The 27,500-nt window shown below is 42.2% G+C and overlaps 1 protein-coding gene across 4 annotated transcripts in view; it reads right to left on the reverse strand.

The window, feature by feature from the left end:
• Positions 1–27,500, reverse strand: part of trappc9 (trafficking protein particle complex subunit 9) — a 201,686-nt gene that overhangs the window by 35,071 nt on the left and 139,115 nt on the right. The window lies entirely within an intron of this gene.

The following is a 27,500-nucleotide window of genomic DNA, read 5'->3' on the forward strand; positions in this document are numbered from 1 at the left end:
TAACACAGCAGGCAAAAAAGCTAGTAGGTACAGTCTGCTGAACGCTGTAGAAAGTAGGTAGTCTAACACTGTCTATATCTCTCCTGTCTTCTAAGCTCGCGAGACCAGTTTAAGGGTTTTGCTCCATGCGGCATGGCTTGCTCAAAGAAAACAAGGCTCCAATGAAGTGGTACAACAGCGCAATGAATAATTAACTTATCGCTGGAGTGGTTGTGGAACCAAGTGTCTCTGTGCATTAGCATCCATGTGTGCGTTTGTTCTTCTGACAGCATTGAACTAGTTTGTGTGTGCTAGGGTCCTCGTGGTCATGCTTACATAATGCTGATGCATAACAAGAGCACCATCATGAGAGGATGAATCAGATGAGTGTGTGTACATGCTCTTGTGTTAATTAGAAGAACCCCTGCACAAGGCTTTGCATAGAGCAATCATAACCAAAGGTGTGTGTGTATTTGCTTGGATGTTATAAAAACCTACCTTTGTTAATTATTAAGGCTTGGTGCCAGTCTTGGCCCGGGTGTTGCACAAGAGGCTAGGCTAAGCATTGTTAAGAGGGTTAGTGTGGAGTGCTAGCGGTGCTGCTCTTTTAATTAGCAACTAACGCTAGCACCGCTGCGTGGTTAATTAGCAGGTAGTGGTAGCACTGCCACTCCATTAATTACCAGCTAGCATCAGCTCCGAGGGGAAAGGAAGTGGACACTGAAATGGACAGAGAGACAGAGTGAAAGATAAATAGAAACCAATAAAGAGATGAAAAGGCTAGCCCAGATCTACTGCTCCTGATCCAGTTCTAAGTAAAACCATCCACAAGCTGAAGACATCTTTCTGGAAAATACCGGACTGCGCAACAGCGTGGCAGGGCGCCATTTTGGCCAACGGACAACAGCTGCAAGACGCAGTGCCAGGCTGCTAGCTGAAGTAGAGTCCAGCTCATCAGTATGCGCATATGGCGGCTTCAATTTGCAAAGCAGGCAGGAGCGAGACGACTTCACAGACACAAAACAGATGTGTTCCGCTCGAAGAAATTAACGATAAACATTATCATTCGGGAAGGTACCTAAAAAAATTCTAGCACTGAAATAAAAGCCCATAATTATACTGCTATCATTTTTCTGCCTGTAAATGGTAAACGATCCGTTTCCTCTTTTGTCATGGTCGCGTGTTTAGCGGTTACATGCAGTTTTTGCTATTGTATAACCATGCAGAAATGGACGTTAGGGATGATCAGATGTGTAAGACTCGGTACTAATGTGAACATGTTTCTGACTCGTGAGGCTGAGAGAAGACTGTATCTGATCATGAATCACTGTGGCAGATTCCGGCATCTGTTCGGTCTTCTCGAGACCTTTTGCTCGACTCGCTGTTGTTCACTCAACTTGTCACATTCTCGAAGAGGCGCTCGGGCAGATGGAAATGTGGATTGGTATTTCACACATCGAGTAGCATGAATTTACAAGTTACCCACCAGACTACAACCACGCTAGGCTCTAGCACTACGTTTTGTGTCTTTTTGTATTAGCGTATAATAAATGTACTCAATCTGACTGCCCTAAATAACACTAACCGAAAGTGTCCATCGAGTTACGGGCTTGTACGCAGACTATCCATTGATACATTTACAGTTAAGATGATCCTCGATGATCTCAATTAAATTCTTTTGTTCTCTCAAGGTTGGGGCAAATTTTGACAGCATTCTTGACTCCATGACAGCCTTTTGAGGTTTGGACACAATTAAATGAGCGACCAGATCTGTGTTCTCTTTCACTTCATAAAGCTGTCCAATCCAATCAAATGAAAGCCCAATTATTCTGCTAAGTCCTTTAAGCGTTTCAACACTCATTTATCCAGTGGTGCAGTGAGCACTGAGAGGAAGACAAAAACGCTCCAAATCCTTCATAGTCACAGTGAGCATAGATCCCACTCCTCCTTGCCTTTCACACCCCCTGAGCGTCAAAAGAGCAACATTTCAGGGGGCAAAGGCATGATTCTGTTCCACTGACTCATCTTCAGAGAGTTGTACCATGACTGAGAGGCCGCAGTCCACCATGTGCCATCTTGGATCAGCATTTGTGTGACTGCTCACACATCCCAGAGACCAGGCAGCTAAAAGGTCTTGCCATGCAAAGGACAGTTGGCTAGCACACTAAACACTGTGGCATCTATTTGCCATGCAGGGTTATACCATCTACAGGAGGCGCTTGGCTTACTAAAGGGTATCAGATCCCTCCAGAATTATTGAAACCCAACACAAAAAAAAAAAAGAAAAGAGGTTTGTTTTTGAGTCTCGTCCTGTCCATAGAGGTTGGCGACATTGTTGCTTCACTCCTGAATGCAGAATATTTAAGCTCTTTTATAGTCCTAGGGTTGTGCAGGTGGACTTGCCTTACTCCAGTTCAGACCACAGGTTTTTCTGTAGGGTTAAAATCCAAACACTGAGGCGGACATCGGCATATTATGACTTTTTCATATGAGACTTTCACTAGCTCTGTACTAAATGGAAGTCATCATGTTGAAGGCTCAATCCATGGATCTGTCTGAAACTCCTGACAGTAACAATTAATATTGTGCATGAGCAAAATTCACGTTTTATGGTCAGAATTCACAAGAGCCACACACAGTGCCGATTCTGCTGCTGATGGAGTGCACAGCCAAAATGTTTGGCTTTTGTTCTTATCTGCCCACAACAGTTTTATGAAGCCCTACAATTAGACTTTCTCTCATGAAAGTTTCTTTTTATTGGCAAACGCTCAAAGCAACGGTGTATTTTCAACCATGACAACAACAAAAATAAATCGACAGCCAAATTTCAACTCAGCGATCACTTTTCCTATCCCTCCTCCTCCACCCTCTTCACTGTGTGTAGGAACAGTGAGCTCATATGCTCATGGGGCCAACTGCTGACAAATGAGACACCGTTTCAGACAGAGCCTTAAATTGTGCTTAATATCTATTAACTGATTTGTGCAAGCGCACAATTATTTGTATTTTCTCCTGATAATAAAAACCCACAGGGTTTGTGGGTAACCTCATATTATTACTCCTAGGAAACGATATATGATAAATCCAGGGAAATGATAGCAATTAAAAAAACATAATTTCCTTTTTTTTTTTTTATAAAAAAAACTTTAAAAGTTTTAAAGATGTTACGTCATTCATTTAAAAGGAATGTTTAGATGTTACCATTTTAATAGAAAGGAGATGGAGCATAAAGGTTGCACAAGAAAACACAGGGTCTCCACTTGTACTGCACGGTTTATACAATGTCGGCTAAACCAAAGACTTGTCTGACAAAAACTCTAGTCGAATGAGTTGTATGTTTATACAAAAGATGTGTCACAAATAATGAACCACCTACACACTACACAGTAACACTACACACTATATACTGTATACTGGGGAAGTCGTGTCCTAACGGTTAGAGAGTTGACTCCTAACCCTAAGGTTGTGGGTTCGAGTCTCGGCACCGAACCCCCCAAATGCTCCCTGGGCGCTGCAGCATAAATGACTGCCCACTGCTCCGTGTGTGTGTTCACGGTGTGTGTGTTCACTGCTGTGTGTGTGTGCACTTTGGATGGGTTAAATGTAGAGAACGAATTCTGAGTATGGGTCACCGTACTTAGCCGTATGTCACGTCACTACTGTATGTACTCTAGTGTATGAGTGTTGTATCATCTCAAATGAAACACTGACTTTTTTTTTGTTGTTGTTGAAAATTTAAATCGCACAACGTGCGCTTACTTAAAAGATATTTAAAAACATGAGCTCCTTGTAGAGATGCCACTCTTCTGCTAGCTAAATAAATCTGTAAATGTTGAGCGTATAAAAAGTCCAACATTCACACTCGAATAATTACAGCACCTAGGTACTTGAAGTGCACTTCTTCTTTTTCTCCTTGTTCAGCACAAACACACAACTCACAATGTTTATACAATATAGTGTAGTATGGTACTGTGTGAGCCTACAATTTGGGATACATGTAGAGCAAGAAATCTGAAAGAAATCTGTCATTTAGTGTCATGATGATCAAATTTGGGTTATGTTTAGCTACCAAAACAATTAAACGACTAATCAAACTTTAAGGAAAATGAACGCAAAACATTTCATACTGTAAGCTCGGAGTGTTTGGGTCTTAACAGTCCGTCAAGGAGAACCAAGAAACATTGGTTTTATTATATTATTCTCACTCACTCACTCATCTTCTACCGCTTATCCGAACTACCTCGGGTCACGGGGAGCCTGTGCCTATCTCAGGCGTCATCGGGCATCAAGGCAGGATACACCCTGGACGGAGTGCCAACCCATCACAGGGCACACACACACACTCTCATTCACTCACACACTCACACACTACGGACAATTTTCCAGAGATGCCAATCAACCTACCATGCATGTCTTTGAACCGGGGGAGGAAACCGGAGTACCCGGAGGAAACCCCAAGGCACGGGGAGAACATGCAAACTCCACACACACAAGGCGGAGGCGGGAATCGAACCCTCAACCCTGGAGGTGTGAGGCGAACGTGCTAAACACTAAGCCACCGTGACCCCCTATATTATATTAATATAATAATATAAGGATTACATTATTTCTGCTGGCAGCTTCTCATTAATCTCATCTCTCCATTACGTTGCGTCAGCGCTGCCACACAACCTCAATATAACAGACCTTTTTACAGAATGATTACAGGGACAAGTGGAGCTGTTTTTCTTGTTCCGAGGTAGTTCATTTTCTTTGTGTTTGGAAACGGAGCTTGCGAACCTGCCATCAGATTTTATATGGCGTGTAATTTGTCTCAGTCTATTTGAGGACGGCCAAGGACAACGGCAATGTATACGTTGAAGCTCTTTGTCAGCATACAGAAATAAATTAATTTATCAGACAATTCAAGCAGGAGTCTACTTTCCTAATGCCTGAGAGAGAAAGAGAGAGACAGAGAGAGAGCGAGAGAGAGAATATTTCATCTCTGCTACATGAAAGACAAAGAAAAGGAAATGATCTGACACTGTGTTACGAGTACTGAAGTATAAATTAGCCTGCTTTTGCTTCTGAAGGTCAAAGTTCATCCAGGCTAGAAAGGAAATATCCTGGTTTCCGAGCCCTCGTGTGTTGAGGCTCTGAATAGACTCCTTCCCCTTGAGGCACCACAGGCTCTCGGTCCTCATTATGGAAATGTCACCCTATCGAGTGGTTAATAATAGCGAACGGTATAATCGTTTCAGACCTTTTGCTTTGCTTTCTGCGTGGGCAACGTACACACCAAAAATAATAATAATAATAATAATAACACTTGCACACAGTATCATGGTGCGATGTTAAAGGGTTAGAGGATCACAAAGGGTTGACATTTCAGTGAAGTAGAAGAGGAAGAGTGTTAGCAAAACAGTGCTACAGGCCTGAGTGTCTGATCCCATTTTTTCATTCATCAGACATCAGACAGCCACCAGATCTGTTTGACTGCAAAGAACTACAAGTAAAAACAGTCAAGAAAGTGATTCCAAAAGGCTAGTGGAAAGAAGTAGATCGTGAATAAGAGAGTGGGAAGGAGATAGAGGGAGAGAAATTCACCCTGAAATATGTTCTACACTGCACATGTGCGAAGAGACAAAAAAGATTTCAGGACTTCCAACCACTGGAGTGCGTTCAGATCAAGACTCTTGTACGTTTTAGTTGTTAATCCTGTCATTTTTGCTACTATACACACATCTGATCGAATATTAAACATGGCTCAACTGGTTAAGGCTCTGGGTCGTTGATCGGAGGATCAGGGTTGAAGGCCCTCAGCCCTCCCTGCTCCAGGGGCGCTGTAGCATAGCTGCCCCTGCACTCTAACCCCAACCTCCTCAGTTGGGGTATGTGAAGAAAAGAATTCCACTGTGCTGTAATGTATATGTGGCGATAATAAAGGCTATAATAAAGGCTTCTTATCAACTGTTTCACTTGATTATTTCATCACAAACTCCATGTTACTCATCCGGTGTCTGCTTTTTATTTAGAGTCTTTCTTTAGTAGTTTAGCTCACTTGTTATTCTCTAATACTTTAGAATTGTTATTTATCTTTAATACAAGCAAAACTGAAAATTCTCTCTCTCTCTCACACACACACACACACACACACACACTATCCAATGGCAAAGAGAATTTGTCACCACAGCAACGAGTCCCCTCCAAATCCAAAATGCCACACATTCTATTTTTAGATTGTTTTTCTTTCATATGATTATAAAAGAAATGTGGATCCTGAAGAGCATAATGTGTGTCAGATGTGATTATTAAAATTACAAGCTTCACACACACACACACACAATTTCTGTTACTAGCGTAACTGTCTTTCCCACTGAAAACTGTGACAACTGACAAAACACTTCATCACTAACTGGATTGGATCAATTAAATAAATTCATTGTTTAACAACCACACATCGTGATGTCAGAGTTTTAATGCGTAATGTTAGCAGCGTCCAACACTATTCCGTTACACACCACGTCCAGCCCTTTCTCCTGGGACTTTCTGCGTATCAGTAAGATTCATTGGTGGTTTCCATAGAAGCATGAAGCCAATAATACAAACTCAGACTATTGCTCATTCACTCACTCATTCTCTACCGCTTATCCGAACTACCTCGGGTCACGGGGAGCCTGTGCATCAAGGCAGGATACACCCTGGATGGAGTGCCAACCCATCACAGGGCACACACACACACTCATTCACTCACACAATCACACACTACAGACAATTTTCCAGAGATGCCAATCAACCTACCATGCATGTCTTTGGACCGGGGGAGGAAACCGGAGTACCCGGAGGAAACCCCCGAGGCACGGAGAGAACATGCAAACTCCACACACACAAGGAGGAGGCGGGAATCGAACCCCCAACCCTGGAGGTGTGAGGCGAACGTGCTAACAACTAAGCCACTGTGACCCCCAGACTATTGCTATACACTAGAAATTAAACACAATAAATAAAAACAAGCCTAGCGGAAGTTAGTTGTAGAGTAAAGATCGTATGAACCGAGTATTAGCCGTCAGCTCGCTGTCTACTGCTCTGTCAGATAAAACTCAAACAGAACTCAGAAACTGAAGGAAAAGGTTCAAGTCCGTCTCAGTCTTGAGTATTTCATCACAACACAGAAATATCTTATTTTCCCTCATGACCCCTTTTATAAAGTAGGCCAACCTGTTTTACAGCTGGAAATAACATTCTAATTGACGTCATTACCTGACGGGGCGTCGGCTGAATGTGTGGATACATTTTCTCTGACTGAAATAAGCTGCAAATCTCAGGTCTGATGCGCGTGTTCAATACAATATTGTTTCTATGGTAACAGCTTGGCCCATGCACCTGTCAGTCACAGTAAAGGAGGCGTGGTCTCTGTACCTGTCGGTCTCAGTGAAGGAGGCGTGGCCACTGTACCTGTCAGTCTCAGTGAAGGAGGCGTGGCCTCTGTACCTGTCAGTCTCAGAGAAGGAGGCGTGGCCTCTGTACCTATCAGTCTCAGTGAAGGAGGCGTGGCCTCTGTACCTATTAGTCGAAGTGAAGGAGGCGTGGCCTCTGTACCTGTCAGTCTCAGTGAAGGAGGCGTGGCCTCTGTACCTATCAGTCTCAGCAAAGGAGGTGTGGCCTCTGTACCTATCAGTCGACGTGAAGGAGGCGTGGCCTCTGTACCTGTCAGTCTCAGTGAAAGAGGCGTGGCCTCTGTACCTGTCAGTCTCAGTGAAGGAGGCGTGGTCTCTGTACCTGCCAGTCTCAGTGAAGGAGGTGTGGCCTCTGTACCTATCAGTCAAAGTGAAGGAGGCGTGGCCTCTGTACCTGTCAGTCTCTGTGAAGGAGGTGTGGCCTCTGTACCTATCAGTCAAAGTGAAGGAGGCGTGGCCTCTGTACCTGTCAGTCTCAGTGAAAGCGGTGTGGCCTCTGTACCTGTCAGTCTCAGTGAAGGAGGCGTGGTCTCTGTACCTGCCAGTCTCAGTGAAGGAGGTGTGGCCTCTGTACCTATCAGTCGACGTGAAGGAGGCGTGGCCTCTGTACCTGTCAGTCTCAGTGAAAGAGGCGTGGCCTCTGTACCTGTCAGTCTCAGTGAAGGAGGTGTGGCCTCTGTACCTTTCAGTCAAAGTGAAGGAGGCGTGGCCTCTGTATCTGTCAGTCTCAGTGAAGGAGGCGTGGCCTCTGTATCTGTCAGTCTCAGTGAAGGTATTCTTGAATAGTTTTAAAATATATTCCCTAAAATATATATACAGCTGCAATGAACAGATGAATCTCGACTACAGAACAGAATTTGGGGTTTCATTTCCTGATATGTTCGCAACATCCACAGAACATACCTGAAAAACAATATATCAACTGTCACTCATATGTTCCAATATTTCTGAAGACTGAAAAAAATGAATGGATTAAAACAAAAAGTGCCATGTTCTAAATTGTCTAAAATATCTAGATGAAGATATCTGGAAATGAAAGATGAAATTTCGATTCTATTCTCTCATAAAAATCAGCTTTGCTTTTCCAATACTTTTGGAGGGGTGGATTTCCTTATCCACTAAATACATAATGGACACTGGCTGGTTTGTCCCATCAGATTTTCTTCTCTTTTCATCTACTTCAGTGCATGTGCACACACACACACACACTCACACACACAGCACGAAAGAGAGAGAGAGAGAGAGAGAGAGAGAGAGAGAGAGAGACAAACACACAGGCAGGAGAACTAATTACAGTCTGAACTATATGCAGTGTTTTATTCATAGCCTTGCTACCTGTTCCAGAAGTGTATTTCATCAGCTGACAAGATTTCCATCTCTTCCACTCATACATCACAAAAGTGCACACACACAACCATGCACACGCACTCACAATCATGCACACACACACAACCATGCACACACATAACCATGCACACGTGTTAAACCATTACCACACAGAGCCCAAAAGCATTCACATTTCAGGTGTTTTTTGTGTGTGTGTGTGTGTGTGTGTGTGTGTGTGTGTGTGTGTGTAAGCACAGCCAACACTGATGCTATCAAATCTGATGACTCAATATAATAGAAACTTAAAAAAAAAACAACAATAAGAAAAATTCCCATTGTTAGAAACAGCTGAACAGACTGATCTCATTGTTAAGTAAAGTTGACGTTTGTTTATTCAGCGCTATTTGGTTCGGTTGTTAAACACACCTGTGCATCACAGCACCTCATTACACAGGAGATGAGGACAATAGCCATACTCTAGTCTAATAATAATAATAATAATAATAATAATAATATGACCTGTCAATCTCAGTGGACGAGGTGTGGCCTCTGTACCTGTCAGTCTCAGTGGAGGAGGCGTGGCCTCTGTACCTGTCAGTCTCAGTGGACGACGTGTGGCCTCTGTACCTGTCAGTCTCAGTGGATTAGGCGTGGCCTCTGTACCTGTCAGTCTCAGTGGAGGAGGCGTGGCCTCTGTACCTGTCAGTCTCAGTGGACGAGGTGTGGCCTCTGTACCTGTCAGTCTCAGTGGAGGAGGCGTGGCCTCTGTACCTGTCAGTCTCAGTGGACGACGTGTGGCCTCTGTACCTGTCAGTCTCAGTGGATTAGGCGTGGCCTCTATACTTTTTCAGTCTCAGTGGAGGAGGCGTGGCCTCTGTACCTGTCAGTCTCAGTGGAATATCCATGAGTTTATCTCTGAAGTGCACAAATGCCACCTAAAATTGTGGCCTACTTAGGAAGCTGGGTCCAGATTTGAAAACTAAGAAAGGGTGTGTTAGATGTTGTGTGTGTGAGAGAGAAGAAGAAGAAGTGGACACATTCTTTTTTGACCAAGATAAAAACACAGAGTGAGCCATCTGAGCCATCGCCTGTTCAAACAGAAATAAGTGAAGGATGAAATTAAAGAGGCCTGAGCAGCTACACGGAGCGATTGTGTAGCTCTCATCCTCCGCCATGATGCTTGTGTGTGTGACTGTGTCTGTGACTAAGCTCTTATATCCTGTGTGTGTGGTTAAGCACTGGTGTTTAAGTATATCTGAGTGCGCTGTTGTATGTGGTGTATGACGCTGTAACACAACTGTGGTTCAGAAAGATACACACAGGACACAGCACCTGAACACACAGCATTGAGCGCTCATACCTCAGAACCCACTGCAGCACTGATTCACATAGCCTTATTATTCTGATCAGTGTGTGTGTGTGTGTGTGTGTGTGTGTGTGTGTGTGTGTGTGTGTGTTGTATAATGTTATTTTTATGGTTTAATGAGACGATATGATGTTAGGCATTCCCCAGCTGTTCTTTATTAGCTAATATACTAACCACCTGCTTTCAATACACACTCATCTCCCTCAGTCAATCTGATTCACACCTAACACACACACACACAGAGACACACACACACAGCTGAAACACTCACACACACACAGCTGAAACTCACACACACAGCTGAAACTCACACACAAACACACATATGAAAAACTCTCTCACACACACACACACACATCTGAAACACTCGCACACACACAGCTGAAACACTCGCACACGAACACACACAGCTGAAACACTCGCGCGCACACACAGAGCCGAAAAAAAACAACACAACTGAAACACACACACACTGTTGAAACACTAATAAATACACAGTGTTGAAACACTAACAAACACACACACACTCACAGCTAAAACACACAGCTATAACACACACAAGCACAGCTAATACACACACCTGAAAAATGCAAACTGCTGAAATACACACAAACTGTAGAAACACTAATACAAACACTGTTGAGGCACTAATACACACCCACACCCCCACACCCCACCCCCACACACACACATCCCTCTTCACTGGAACACGAGTATTTGAGTAACACGACACTGCGGTGTTCAAAATGACATGCAACATTCTGTCACTTCACCTTTCAACACAAACCTGAGGTCCACAACTATCACTGACATCTAAAATCTGTGTGTGTCTTTCTGTGCATATGTGTGTGTTTGTGTGTGCGTCTCTGTGCATATGTGTGTGTTTGTGTGTGTGTGCATCTCTGTGCACGTGTGTGTGTGTTTTCCATCTGCTGTAAGGCTGTGATCATGTGCGTCTGTTCAGGGTGCTATAAGACGTAACACACATCTAAAGAAGAAACAACATCCCAAACGCCCCCCCCCCCCTTCTTTTTCTGTGTATCTTATTTAGAGCGTGTTTTGCTTTGCTTTCCTCCTGCCAGCCACGTCTGTCACACACTAATTCAATTTACAACCTGGCCCAGGACCGATCTGCTCACCTGCTTATTCTCTGTGTGTGTGTATGTGTGTGTGTGTGTGTGTGTGTTAGATTCAGTTGTATAAAGACTGGCAGTAATTGAAACCATGTCATAGGTGATATAGAGTTTAAAGAAAAGGCAAAGTGGTTTGAAAAGCATGAGACGTACACGTAACACTCTCCGCTTCATTTAGTCACACACACACACACACACACACACACACACACACACACACACACACACACACACACACACACGATAGTGATGATAAATCACAGATTGTGTCATAAGTGACAGAACACTTGAACAATCCAGAAACTGCTAAAGGATATCTGCTTTGAGTTAAAAAAATAAAATAAATAAAATAAATAATCTCACGGTGTTAACAAGAAACCACAAAACAACACAAACTCCTGTCAGCTTTACAGTTACAGCTTTACCTCTGACTGACTTCAGAAAACTTCAAATATCAACGTACATGTGTTTAATCTGTTTATGTGGATCATCTGCTCAGTCCACGTGAAATAGCTGTGGCTATAGAAATAATAGCCTATTACGAACACTTCAATACAAATATAACTATAGTCAGAGCTGCTTTTCAGGATAATTAATGAACACCACCTGACTAAACAGAATCCAGGGTGTGTGTGTGTGTGCGCGTGTGTGTATTAAGGCCAGCCCCTATAATGTGTGTAACTAAGCACTTAACCTTTGTGAGCAAGGATAGTTAGTCCTCTGTAATGTGGCACCTGTCCCCTTGTTAGAGTATAGATATCAGTGTGTGTGTGTGTGTGTGTGTGTGTGTGTGTGAGAGAGAGAGAGAGACAGAGAGAGAGAGAGTGAGAGACAGTTACACACCAGACAGGTAGAAAAAAAAAACAGCCCTAGATTATCTCACCTGCTTGATCTGTCAGAAAGACACACACAAACACACACACACACACACACACACACACACACACACACACACACACACACACACACACACACACACACACTTCTTAGCAGAGTACATTGAATTACAACACTATTACCTCTTTAATCCTGAGGAAGTGGAACAGAACATTTTCATTACATCATCCTGAAAGCTAAAAATAGGACATGAAAGTGCTCATCTGTCCCAGGGCGTGTCTGTAATCTCGTCTCTCATCATGACATCATCACGGTCATGTAGCGGGCAAGTGCCTTTAAACCACCTGGATATTTTAGATCCAGCATTAAGGACCAGCACTCTGTCTATCTGTATATGACTTATAAAGACCACGTGACTTCATCCAGTTGCCTGAACAGGAGAGAGATGAAATACAGGCTGCAGTGTGACCTTCAGTACACTAATGTTTAACACTAACATCTGTCTCTCCATTTACTGACCATGTTCAGATTATTATTATTAATACACAAATAACATCATAATTTAATTAACTTGTAATCTGAGCTCCGTAATAATCTCAGATCTGTAACTAATCCCTGATCTGTAAGTAATCTCTGATCTGTAAGTAATCTCTGATCTGTAAGTAATCTCTGATCTGTAATAATCTCTGATCAGTAACTAATCTCTGATCTGTAATCTCTGATCTGTAAGTAATCTCTGATCTGTAATAATCTCTAATCTGTAACTAATCTCTAATCTGTAACTAATCTCAGATCAGTAACTAATCTCTGATCTGTAATCTCTGATCTGTAATAATCTCTAATCTGTAACTAATCTCAGATCTGTAACTAATCGCTGATCTGTAATCTCAGATCTGTAACTAATCTCAGATCTGTAACTAATCTCAGATCTGTAACTAATCTCAGATCTGTAATCTCAGATCTGTAACTAATCGCTGATCTGTAATCTCAGATCTGTAACTAATCTCAGATCTGTAACTAATCGCTGATCTGTAATCTCAGATCTGTAACTAATATCTAATCTGTAATAATCTCAGATCTGTAATAATCTCTGATCTGTAACTAATCTCTGATCTGTAATAATCTCAGATCTGTAACTAATCTCTGATCTGTAATTAATCTCAGATCTGTAACTAATCTCAGATCTGTAAATAATATCTAATCTGTAATAATCTCTTATCTGTAATAATCTCAGATCTGTTATAATCTCTGATCAGTAACTAATCTCAGATCTGTAATGATCTCAGATTTGTAACTAATCTCTGATCTGTAACTAATCTCTGATCTGTAACTAATCTCTAATCTGTAATAATCTCTGATCAGTAATAATCTCAGTTTAGTGAATTCAGTACAACTCCCAGGTCCCTAAGCAGAACTCAGCACTCTACGCTTCTCAGCATGTTACTGAAACTCAGCACTGTACCAAATCAGAGCTGAGCTCAATAACACAGCTCAGTATTGTAACTGCACTCAAAGGCAATGACAGAGAGGAAAATAAAAGAAAGTGAGAGAATGTAGCAGAACATTCTCTAATGGACTTTTAATGACACTGTGTTAATGAGCTGCTCTGATAATGCTGTTTGTATTCTGAGACATTTTCCAGCAGTTATCACAAATCAAGTCTAAACACACACACACACACAACACACACACACACACACACACACACACACACACACACAACACACAGCATCAAAGCGCACCCAAAAATACAGCACTGATGGGCCAAACACTCTCTTCAACAGACTCACAAGCAAAGCTGTATTACTGAAGAGAATGAGAAGAAAATCATATGCACACACAGACACACACATACTGTACACTCACACAGACACACACACAAATATACACACATATACACACGTACACTCACACAGACACACAAATATACACACATATACACACATACACTCACACAGACACACACACATACACTCACACACACAAATATACACACATATATATACACGTACACAAACACACACACACACACACACACACACACACACTCAGAGGATATGAAGGAGGCTATGACCGGAGCAATAAGATGAAGGTGTATTATCTCTGTTGGAGTCTCACTGTTCCCACTGTGCCAACAGGTATTATCAATTCACACAAAGTACGTCACACACACACACACACATACAGTTGTACATCTTGGGTGCACTTTGACACACACACACACACACACACACACACACACACACACACCCGACAGACTTTTGGGAAAACTTCAACTCATCACTAAACAGTGAAAAATAGAAAGAAGGCGTATAATGTATGAAGTGTAAGTGTGTGTATGTGTGTGTGTGTGTGTGTGTGTCCACTGTAAAACATATGCCATCTGTCGAGCATCAGCTGTGCTCCACTACTGAAACCGCGAGTCAAATATTTATAAGATTTTTAGTGCGAAACAAACACACTGCTATAAATACGGCAGCCATATAACTGTGTGTGTGTGTGTATGTCTGTGTGTGTATGTCTGTGTGTGTGAATGAAATAAAGAATGAAATAAAAATCAAGGCATTAAACAAAAAGAAATAAGGCGAAAGTTAAAGCGAGCAGCAGAATGACGCCACCATTATGACATGCTTTCTGTTGTTCTCACATGCTCAGTCACACTCAAAGGAAACAAATAAACTTTGATTAATCAATAAAGATCAAAACCAATTATATAATTAACAAAAGGAAACGATTTAGAAGGAGACGCAGATAAAAATGGCATCTCTGTAAGGTCCGCCTCCACTTTCGCTTCATATTACTCAGGGAGATGAGCTTCCTCATCTGTTCCATCTTTAACCACTTAACTCATTGCTCGGTTTAATTAGCTAAATTGGGAGTAGTAGGAGAAGGAACGAGGACTGTGTGTGTGTGTGTGTGTGTGTGTGTGTGTGTGTGTGTGTGTGTGTGTGTGTGTGTGTGTGTGTGTGGTGATGATGCTGAAAGATCATCACGAGAGATGCGAATGAGCATGAAAGTCTCTGACAAAGAGGGATAGTCAACACACACACACACACACACACACACACACACACACACACACACACACACACACACACACACACAGAATAATACTGAAATTAAGCATAGCAGATTGCGAATCTTAGTTTTAATGTTTCTCAGAGGGTACAGGACAGTTACACACAGGGGGCGGAGTCTGAGTAAAACAGAGGCGTGTCTCAGTTATGTCAAATTATGACCTCTTGAGTGATTTTGGCTGTCGTGAAGATCAGTATTAATGCCACAATACCGTATGACACACTGAAATTTACACTATTTATGTGCTTATTGACTAAATCATGTAAGGACAAGTTTATTATTTTACTGAACTGAAATGAAAACATCAAACTGAAAGCAGGATGAAACGGATCATGTCTGACTTCAAGGCTGTTTGAGTAAAAGCAAATACAAACTAATAGGAATGCGCTGGATCAAGTGCTATTTTATCGGCTGCAGAATAACGAGCTTGAGAGCCATATTATTCAGCCCAAACGTGTGAGGTCTCTGATGTCTGGTTTCTCTTTGGTCCTGAGGAGGTGTTGCGTCCCTGCAGGATATCAACGGCCATCGCGGTTTGGTTTGTTAGACGTGAGATTAGGAAGAGTGTGGAGGAAATGGGCTCAAAAGGAAATAAAAAGTCCAAAACAGTGCATCACGAAAGAAAGAAGAACATAATCATGTGCAGTGAATGGATATTGTGCTGAAGAAGTGGTTGAGTGTGCATGATAGGAGGCTCTGACCTCTGACCAGGCTGATATCCAAAAAGGCATTATTCACATCCATGAGTGTAAGTACACAGATATTTAGATCTGACCCCTTGAATGCAGTTCAGGAAGTCTGAACCACAACCAAACACATTATCTTCGACATGTACCACCTACTATACCTAAACATTGTTTAGGTACGATGATAAATTTAAAGGTTTCCCAGTACAACATTGCAGAGAGCATCCCACTGCCTCAAACAGCTCGCCTTCTTCCTAAAGCATCCCATAAAAATCACTCACTCACTCACTCATCTTCTACCCGAATCTCATCTATCCGAACTACCTCGGGTCACGGGGAGCCTGTGCCTATCTCAGGCGTCATCGGGCATCAAGGCAGGATACACCCTGGACGGAGTGCCAACCCATCACAGGGCACACACAAACACATACACTCATTCACTCACACAATCACACACTACAGACAATTTTCCAGAGATGCCAATCAACCTACCATGCATGTCTTTGGACCGGGGGAGGAAACCGGAGTACCCGGAGGAAACCCCCGAGGCACGGGGAGAACATGCAAACTCCACACACACAAGGCGGAGGCAGGAATCGAACCCCCAACCCTGGAGGTGTGAGGCAAACGTACTAACCACTAAGCCACCGTGCCCCCCCATAAAAATCAACCAAGGATAAAGTATTATGTGGATGGCCGGGTGTGGGTGAGTCACCTACCAGCAGAAGAGATGGGACCAGGATGCACTATGGGAAGAAGACAAGTCGGCAGAGGCAGAGGCAGTGTGATGCTATGGGTAACATTCGTACCTACCTGAACACTGCCGCAGACCAAGTACCACTTCATGGCAACAGGGTTCCCTAATGGCAGTGGCCACTTTCAGCAGGATAATCTGAGATAATTATCTTTGGTCCATCAAAACTTAAGGAAGCGATGTCTAGTCCTATTGCCCCACTGGATATACCTATAAAAAATACTGTTAGGAATCTGGGTGTTATTATTGACTCTTCCCTCAGCTTTGACAACCAGATTAAGGCAGTAGTAAAGAGTAGTTTTTATCTTTTTTACTTAGACTGATCTCCAGGCTGAAACTCATCCTTAACACTAAAGACCTACAGGTCATACTGCATGCTTTTATCACCTCAAGACTGGACTATAGTCTTTTTCTAGGGCTTTTTCTATTGCGGCCCCACGTCTCTGGAACCGACGACACTGGACATTCGCCTTGCACCTTCCAGTACAACTTTTAAAGTGAAGTTGAAAACATATTTTTATTCCCAGGCATTTTAATTGGATTTTTTTCTCTGTTCTATTGTTTTATTGTATAATCTGTTTTGTTTATTTTATGTTTATTTTTGACTTTGTTCGGCACTTTGGTCAGCTTTGCTGTGATAAATGTGCTATATAAATAAACTTTACTTACTTACTTACTTACATACTACTGCAACTTTTTGTATGTCGGGAAAAGCAGGTTCACTCTCAAAATTAGAGAACACACAACTCCAGTATTGTCTACTCTTCACTGGCTTCCAGTCCAGTATAGAATCGATTTCAAAATTTTATGGATAGTTTTTAAAGTATTTCACAACATCGCTCCAAGTTACATCACCAACCTCTTAAAGGACCATACTCCAGTCAGGTCTCTGAGATCAGGAGATAAACCTCTACTGGCAGTTCCCCGTTCCTCAAAAAAAATCTAGGGGCGAAAGAGCTTTCATGGTCATCGCCCCAAAACTGTGGAACAGCCTCCCTTTGCACATTCGGCAGGCCTCAACTTTAGAAGGTTTTAAGTCTCAGTTAAAAACGTATCTTTTTAATTTAGCGTTCGTTGAGAATAGACCTTGTTTAGAAATAGTTTTTTGATGTTTTATATATTTTATTTCATTTTATCTTTTATCTGTTTCATTTTTATGTATTTTAATTTTCATCTGTTTTAATTTTCTTTGTATTAATCAGTCTGTTATTTATTGCTTTATGTCTTTTGTAATATTGTGGAGTACTTTGGGCAATTAAAATTGCAGTAAAATGTGCTATATAAATGAATAAAGTTGAAGAAGTTGAAGTTAATGCACACTGCAACCATTGTTTAGGAACGGTTTGAGGAACATGACAAAGAGCTGAAGGTGTTGATTTGGACTCCAAATCCCAGATCTCAGTCTGATAGGACTTTCAAGCTCAACCCTCAAACGTCCAGTCACAGAAGGACCCATCTCAAAATTTACAGGACTTATGTCCCTTTTCCACTGAGGCAGTTTGAGTGCTGGTTCGGAGCCTAATTTAGAACCAGTTCTTTCTTTTTCGACAGCCAAAGCACCGGCTCTGAAAGAGGAAAAGTGGTTCTTAAGTAGCACCAAAACGTTGCTGGTCTAGACTTAAGAACTTCTTGTGTCAGGGGCTGTGGGCGGGGCTGTGGGCGGGGCTACTGTTAGCGCATTTGATAATGTACCTTAAGTATACTAATGTTTAATACACTTTTACTTTACCGCGATATGATACATTATCAGCACACATGATAGTAAGTAGCTACATGCTAAGGCTAACGTTTTTCTGTGTTAATGATAAAATAACATTATGTACTTTCTTTTTTTTAAGCCGTGAGCATTAACAGTAAAGCAACATCCGCCATTGTTGATGTGTTTGTGTTTGTCACTGCTGCGCTAACGTTGCTGTGTAACGTGACACGTATACAGTGACGTCAGACTCGGCTCTGTGACGGCTCTCTAACCGATGGAAAGACAAACCGGTTCTTAGAAGGTTCGCCAGTGGAACCAACTTTGAACCAGCACCAGTGCTAGCTCTGAACCAGCACCCGGTTCTTTTAGGTGGAAAAGGGGCATTTAATGTCTGCTAAAGTTTTGGTGCTAGAAACCACAGCACACTTTCAGAGGTCTTTTGGAGTCCATGCTTCGGGTCAGAGCAGTTTTAAGGATAAGAAGTTTTTTTGAACCATTTTTTTGTCCTGTCCTTCTATATTGCTGTTCTTTTGCTGTGACCGAGCTTTTCAGTACTCCTTCTGTCAGTCTTCATTTCTTTCATTCTTTGCATCAGCCAGAGTGACAGGATCTCATAAGCTTTGCACTTTCTACTCAATATCTTCCTCTCCAGGATTTCTCTCTCACTATATCTCACTATACCACCGGAAAAAAAGTTCTGATTCAATTCAAATTCTAGGGACAGGCACCACTACAAACTTGCTGAATTTTAATAATAAAACCAAATAAATACTGCTGTGCCTAAAAAAGAAATAAGCCACTCTTTCCTTCTTCCTCTTTCCCTCTTTACTTTGTCCATATTTATCAGACCCTGCTGTAAATCAGAGCCGGAATAGACAGGGAGGCTCCAGACGTATGCACTGCGCCATGATGGACAGCACCTGGGTGACAACTCTGAAAAACAAGTAGATAAATCAGCCTGAGCTGTGTCACCAAGCTCCGCCCACTCTGGCCATCAGTCAGAATGATGGGCGTCTCTTGACACCGCCCTGATTTGTGCAATACGGTGCCGTACTGGGAGAGATCTGGAGAGAGACAGAGCGCAAGAGATGAAGTACGTGGGTAGTATTTTATCACTGCACGGCGACAACCAGCCCACATCACTTTCTAAAAATATCCGTGAGTTCTCTTCAGGTGAGCAGTGTTGACAGAATCTCTGCTCCTGCAACCAAGCTGGATGATATAATCCCTCACCTTTAGAGGAACATGACTGATATCTCGCAAAGAACCAGCCGATGTGTAACTCTAGACGTTATCGTAACTCACTGAAACACGGTTATCTTGCAATTAGTAGCTAAGCTACCAAGATGAATCGGCTTTACTCCAGGCCAGAAATGGAACATTAGTCCAGACATTTAAAAAGCAACTTGGTTTGTGTAAGATTCTGTTTCAGAAAGTCAATACGTATTACTTACAGTGTTTGTTCCGTTCATGTCAGTTACTGTGATTACAAAACACTTTAGCTAACTGTCACTATTAACTGTCACAAAGGCTCGCATTTAGCCAAATTTACTAGAATAGAATAGAATAGAATAGAATAGAACGGGGAAAAGAAGCCTTTATTATCGCCACATATACATTACAACACGGCAGGTGCTTATTTCCAGGGATTTCAGAACAGCGTAACAGATATTGCATCATCAGGTAGGCGTGGCCTATTTGATAATCTGACCCTAACCCTAACCCTAACCCTTGTTTTTGGTTGTTTATTTGTTTTCTAAAATAAATCGACCTGTATGTCTGTTTTGTCCTTCGTAGTATGCTGGTTTTTTTGAAAGAAGGCGTTTTTCCAAGACCTCCGGAAACACGGCCACTTTACGTCGTGGTAACAAAACCCCTGGAATTTAGTGCCTGCCATTACAGCACAGGGGAATTCTTTTCTTCACATACCCCAACTGAAGAGGTTGGGGTCAGAGTGCAGGGGCAGCTATGATACAGCGCCCCTGGAGCAGGGAGGGTTGAGGGCCTTGTTCAAGGGCCCAGCAGTGGCAGAGCCTTAACCAGTTGAGCCACAACTGCCCCAAACCTAATAGGTCAAAACATGCTGTACCTAACGTAAACCAGTTCTGAATTCTGATTGGTCAGAAAGTGTTGATTAAATTCCTTTAGCCCATATGTTACATGCTATTGGCATCAGGAGTTTTGCATGTTCTTAACAACTAAGCTGCAATGTTCATCCATATTGTATAGAGACAAATTCAAACAAATCCTGAAATTAGACTATTTTTTTCAACAGCTATGTAAAAAAAAAAAAATCATACTGCTGTGTTGAAGCTTTTAGAATAAAAAAAGAGTTTGCTACTGTTGTGTGTCACGAGAACGTAAACAATTTTAGACGTTAGAAACTTGTAATTACTGCAATTTCAGCATGACGTGTGCACACACCTGTCAGTGATCTAAATCAGACTTTCAGTCTATGCCAACATCAAGCAAAACCAACCGATACTAGTGCTATCATGATGCAAGAACTGGACAGCTCTAAAGGGCTAAACTTCCAGTCATTCGCTATAACGCATCAAATTCAGTATGACTCGCATTACAGCACATTATATTTGCATAATATCGGAGCTGACACTTTTGCCCAAAGCAACTTTCTCATTAGCCGACTGCAGGGACTAGTTTTCCCTCAAGCAAATAGTGGTTAAGTATGTCCCTTAAGGGTACCATGGCACAGAACAGCACACAATCAAGACATGCTGCTCAGAGTCAACCATTTTCAAGCACAGCTGTATGTCCTTTGGAATTACTCGGACACAAACGATGTTGTGCTACTTACCGTATGCCTTGTTAAGCAAACAAGCACCTCCACCTTTCTAGTGGACTACGAGTTCCTAATTTATTCTTCCATAACTATAACCAGTCTGTCAAATACCGGGAACAGGGTTGGAATAAGGAAGGAGTAGGGTAGGAGCAGGGAAAGGGAAGATCTGATGTATCACCCTGATGTTTCCTCTGCACTTCCTTTCTATTTCTCACCAGTTACTCTGTTCTTTAGTTTGTCTACAGATTGCAGAAATATATGTAACAACAGTGTAGAACAACAGGAATGAATAGAGAGTGAACCTGTAATTTGGATCGTTATAAGTTCTTTGTTCTTTTGAACTCTCTCAAGAAGTCAAACCCTCATTTTTAAGGTTCTACTGTACATATACCCCTTTTCCACCTAAAAGAACCGGGTGCTGGTTCAGAGCTAGCACTGGTGCTGGTTCAAAGTTGGTTCCACTGGCGAACCTTCTAAGAACCGGTTTGCCTTTCCATCGGTTAGAGAGCATCACAGAGCCGAGTCTGACTTCACTGTATACGTGTCACGTTACACAGCAACGTTAGCGCAGCAGCGACAAACACAAACACATCAACAATGGTGGATGTTGCTTTACTGTTAATGCTCATGGCTTTGTGAACCTACATTAACACCCAAACACGGCGGATCCAACGTGTACGTGCAGCTCCATGTAATCTGTATAAACGGAGGTTGTTATGGAGAAAGTACATAACGTTATTTTATCATTAACACAGAAAAACGTTAGCCTTAGCATGTAGCTACTTACTATCATGTGTGCTGATAATGTATCATATCACGGTAAAGTAAAAGTGTATTAAACATTAGTATACTTAAGGTACATTATCAAATGCACTAACAGTAGCCCCGCCCACAGCCCCGCCCACAACCCCTGACGCAAGCGGTTCTTAAGTCTAGACCAGCAACGTTTTGGTGCTACTTAAGAACCACTTTTCCTGGTTCAGAGCCGGTGCTTTGGCTGTCGAAAAAGAAAGAACTGGTTCAAAATTAGGCTCCAAACCAGCACTCAAACTGCCTCGGTGGAAAAGGGGAAATAGAAACTCAAAGCATAAATTGAAAGTATGAACTGATCCCAAATCAGGGTGGACTCATCGACTGCATGGGATCTGCGGTCAACAAATATTTTGTACGTATCCAGATCCAATCATCGGTCCAAATCTCCAGAACATTCCAGGTTAGTTTGTACCTTGTGGCTCAGTTTAGCAGCTCACATTTAACACCCAAAATGCAGGACCTGTTTAATTGACTTCCTCACCACAGTAAAGCCCACAATTGAAGAAGACCATGATTTCAGACAAGTTACTTTAGCATGCACACAAACCTGTATAAAGGTGTATTACACACCAGGGTTCCTTTCAAACAGACTGAACCCTGCGTATGTAAAAGAACACCAGGCGATCCGCAGAGGTACTGCTCAAGAGCTTTTCGAGGGTTTCCAAAAAAAATTCATCTAGAGTTCTTTTCTATTTACCAGCAGAAATACTTTTTTGCTGTAGGGCTTTAAGGATTCACCCGAAGAACAAGTGTATTACCACACAGCTGATAGCAGTCTGGAACAATGGCTCTGTGCATCAGATTTGCTGTATAGAGGATGTATACCAGGAGCTTACGGGATGTCAGTGTGAACAGAATCTTCTACATGAACACAAGACAACGATCGTTTTTCAGCATGTTCCTAATCTTCGATGTTAATGCTGGCCAACTGTTTAGCATACGCCAGCTTGACAGTCTGAGAAATTGATAGGATATTCGAGTGCAATCAGGAAATTACTTTTTAAAGACCTGGTGCTCTTAGGAAAGAAGTATCTCTGTAAGAACTCCTTATACCTGGTTCAAACCTCAGTATGTTGCTGAATGAGCTTGTTCACTTTATTCATTCATTCTCTCTCTGTCTCTCGCTTTCTCTCTCCCTCTCATGTTCTCCCGGCCTCGTTCGGGGAAAGTTGAAGTTGATAAATGGGGTTTACATTATAAAATAACCTGCACACGCTGTCAGGTAATTCTCCTATAAGTCATTCTCACTCGCGCCTTTAAAATATTCATGCAGAGTTACTTAAAATGAAACCATTCATGAGGTTCCATTGTCACAAAAGTACATTGTGTTTCAGCAGTAGAACACTCACCTCTCCCAACACACACCCTGCCTCCACTTTAATGCCTGTGGAGGGGCTGATCATCTACAGGACTTGTGCTCAGACCCAAGACTAATGGTTTTGGAATTTAATTTGAGTAACACCAGCTGGGTTCATCTGCTGCTGTCACTCAGCTCAAACAATTAAAGCTCATCAGCATATTTCTGAAACTGTTAAAGCTCTATCGTTCCTTCTGTTTTTTTTTCCCCCCTGATGATTCTCTCTCTCTCTCTCTCTCTCTCTCTCTCTCTCTCTCTCTCTCTCTCTCTGTCTTTCTCTCTCACCCCCACCCCCTCCCTCCCCCTCACCTATCCATCCTGCTTCGGGAGGACCATGAAAGCGGCTGGCGTCTCAGAGATGACCCATCATGTGTCTCCCATAATTAGCAGAATCACTAACAACTTTTTGAAGACCACCAGCAGCAGTAGGGGTACGCATGCTCTCTCAGTATGTGATAATGCAGAACACGTCCAAACACAGGTGCAGCATAATCAGTCCATGTATCAATCAGCTAAAAACACGATGGCACGAGTTTAACCCGAAGACCCACACTGTTTAACAAAGACAAACAAATAATCATTATACTGTATATAGTGACAAGTTCTGTATTCTTTCTTCACGTATCCCAACTTTGATGTTTGGTGTCAGAAGCCAGGGTCAGCCATGATACATCGCCCCGAGAGCAAAGAGGGTTAAGGGCCTTACTCAAGGGCCCAACAGTGGCAGCTTGGCAGTGCTGGAGCTTGAACCCTGATCCTCTGATCTACAACCCAGAGCCTTAACCACTTGTGCCACCACTGCACTTGGCGGTTCTTGAGGGATTTAAAAGTACGATGTGTCACATAACAATTTCAACAGTTAACTTTAAACAATTTCTCACAGTAACTAACTTGTCGTGCTGCTATAGGAAAACAGGAAAACATATTAACCACTTGATATCTGGCTATATCACACCATTTCATTGTTTATAGCGTGATGTCACACATTGTAAAGTCAGAGCTTGTGAGACGCTGATTGTAAACAACATGTACTGAAATTCCGATCTGCCGTAAACGTGCTAATAATATAAATTAGACTTGTAAAGTTCGTCGTGACAAACTTTGATGTTGGCTTTTAGTATTCGCAAAGGCCGGTGCTTTTTGGAAGCAAGTGGACATAAGGGTCAGTGTTACTTTTGGAAGCAAGTAAACAGAAAGCTAGGGTGCCAAAACATTTGGAGGTAAGTGGAGACAAGCATGTGACATCATCAGAACACCCATGAGGAAGTTCTCCTCATTGTTCGGAGTGTTTTGATATGTCACATGTCCATGTTGTAAAAAGTTTTTTGATTTTGCATATTTTAGGGGCGGGGCTGCGGCACAACCGGAAGGCCAGTCGGTACACCAATTTAAACCTTTGTTCAGAGTATCACCCTAAAGGAGCTGGCCGAGTTTGGTGTAGATAGTTCTAAAGCTTGCCGAGTTATAAACCTCCAAAGTTTATAATGGGAGTCTTTGGGGAAAAAAAGCCAATTTGAGACCCGGTACAGGAAGTACCGGTACTCGGATCGCTTAGAAAAGTAATAGCAACAAACTTCAGAGCAGCGTCTACAACATATCCGAATTTGGTGAATGTGGCTCGAAAGCCCTAGGAGGAGTTACTCTTGATAAATTTTTGTCTAAGCTTAAATAGGAAAACAGAATGTTGGCTTCTACAAAGCGACATAATAACACATCCTGCAGCTCTTTCTTTTCACTCACCAGTATATTCATTTCAAGATGCCCACCGGAGACCAACCTAGCCTATCGTTTGTTTTGTATAATATGACCTCTACCTCCACAGGCACAGGAACAAACTACTAAACGCAGCAAAAAAAAAAAAAAAAAAAAAAAATGCAGAGTCACGACCGGGAGCTCATCAGGGAGATGAAAGCATGCCTGGCCGCACTTCGTATGGAGGATTTACAAAGCAGAAGCTGCAAACCTCATTAGTACGGCGCTAAACAAAGACATGCCGTCCAAACAAAAGTGCTCTGTTGTCCAATATTATTGACGCACGTTAGATTTCGCAGAGCAAGTACGAGTCATCGATGTGACATCTGAGCGGAGCCAGGTTTCCAAGGAATCGGCTCGTTAATGCCATCAGAATTCCCAATAATGAAACATGAGTGTGATTAGATAGGAGAGGGAAGCATGACAAAAAGAGAGGTTAGAGGCCTGTCTAAAGGCCAATGCACATTAGATTTGCTTCTGAAGAGCTTCTTCGGCGCATGTCAGACATGAATAACGAGCGAGAATCAGGCTTACATTTGATTTTCGGGCCACATTGCATTCGTTAGACAGAGAATAGAAAAAGTAGCTAAAAAAATAAAATAAAATTTATCCAAGCATTTTATTTAAAGTTGTTCATAGACCTTATAGATATTCTATAGCACTGGGAGCCATACTGGAATAAAGAGAAGGGAATGCTTAAGGAGAAAATAAGTAGTGTGGAGGTTTTGTTTGTGTCTGCGGGTTTAAAACAAGCTCAGGGCAGCAATGATTAAAGCAATAATTCACCTTTCAGTCACCAAATACACATCATTTTCATTGCAAGTGCATTTTAGCAAAGCAAGTATTTCATACACGGTACATGGTGTAAACAGGACATCTTCAAAAGAGCCGAATGATTATAAAACCCTTCGTTTTGTTCACCAAACTCTCAGACACACTCGTCTCCTCTCGCAGCAGCAGGAACATCACACGACAACCTGACTGTAATCTTTTGCTCAAGACAATGAACCAGAATGAGAAATTATTTCTGACAAACTCGGCAAGACGAGCCGGCTAAAAGCATGTTTTGTAATCTCGGTTCTTAAGGCAGGATAATGCGTTGCTTTTAAGAAATAAAGGTCCTATTCTTAAGAGTGACAAGACAAAGGCACCGGTATGCTCTTAATTCTTAATAATGTTAATCATGTGCATTTTCCCCCCAAATGCTAAAAAGCAACGAAATTACATTCAGTGGCAGTGTGTGCTGATTAGAGAACCCTGTGCCCCTGCGGAGACCTTACAGAAATGAAGAGAAACTAACACTGTTAAAAAATCAATGCAAGCCAGGAGGTGAATAGCTAAAGCATCAGAGAAATATGAGCATGTAATATGAGTACAGCATATGAGTGTTTGCGGTACATTCGTTTATTTTCCTTTTGCGTTTCCTTGTAAAAAGTTCCGCCCAGATTTCTTAATCCCTGGTCACAGATTCCAGCTCTCCAACGATTCCCAACCCAACTGTAAGACAATCTTTCCAGCATGTCCTGGATCTTCTCTGGGTCTGATACTGCTCTACAGGAAGCTGACCATGGGGCTTCATCGTAACACACCCAACCCTCCACCACTAGAGATCAGAAAAGCATCAGTGACGGTGAACTCGGGTACGGTACGGCACAGCAACCATGAGGAAGAACATCGTTTCCAGCACCAGTACTTCGGACTGCATTCTTTCAGACGTTACTCAAAGCTTGTGACATTCAGCCATTGTACCAGGATTTTTCCGGACTGTCTAATCCTACCTTCACATTTACAGCATTTAGCAGACGCCATTATCCAGAGCGACTTACATTTTGAGCAATTGAGGGTTAGGGGCCTTGCTCAGGGGCCCAGCAGTGGGAACCTGGTGGACGTAGGAATCGAACTCACAACCTTCCGATTGGTAGCCCAACACCTTAACCACTAGGCTACCACGTCCATACATCCGTCCCTGTAATTAACACTGAATTCAGAATGAATCAGGGATTATAATGAAAAGGTTCCTGGAATCGTTTTGCAACAGTACATATACAATTCAGCAGAAGTGTCTATTCGTTGGAGATTAACAGCGGCCATGAAGAGATTAAGATGGTCAGCATAGACATTTATATATTCTGTGCCATTCAGACATCCTTTAAAATTAAGTTTACCAGGAGAACCTACATCTCATCCCTACACTGCCCAGTGCTTGTCTTTAAACGTTCGTTTTCTTTGTCGGTTTTAAAATTCAGTACCATCAGTTAACCTCTCAGAACGGAGAAGTTAAATACTTCTGTTTCAGATAAATCATTTATATAAATGTATGTGATTGGCTGAAACACAGGATCTGCTAAAGAAGCCATGATGGCTAATGTTTAGAGAATCAGAGTCATTGAATTATAGCTGGTTTGTTTATCGTGATATGTGAAGCCTCCATTTGATCTGCTGAAATATTCTGCAACATCTGCATCCACACAGGTCCAAGTACAG

This window comes from Tachysurus vachellii, chromosome 14, assembly GCF_030014155.1.
Source record: "Tachysurus vachellii isolate PV-2020 chromosome 14, HZAU_Pvac_v1, whole genome shotgun sequence".
NCBI classification, from domain to species: domain Eukaryota; kingdom Metazoa; phylum Chordata; class Actinopteri; order Siluriformes; family Bagridae; genus Tachysurus; species Tachysurus vachellii.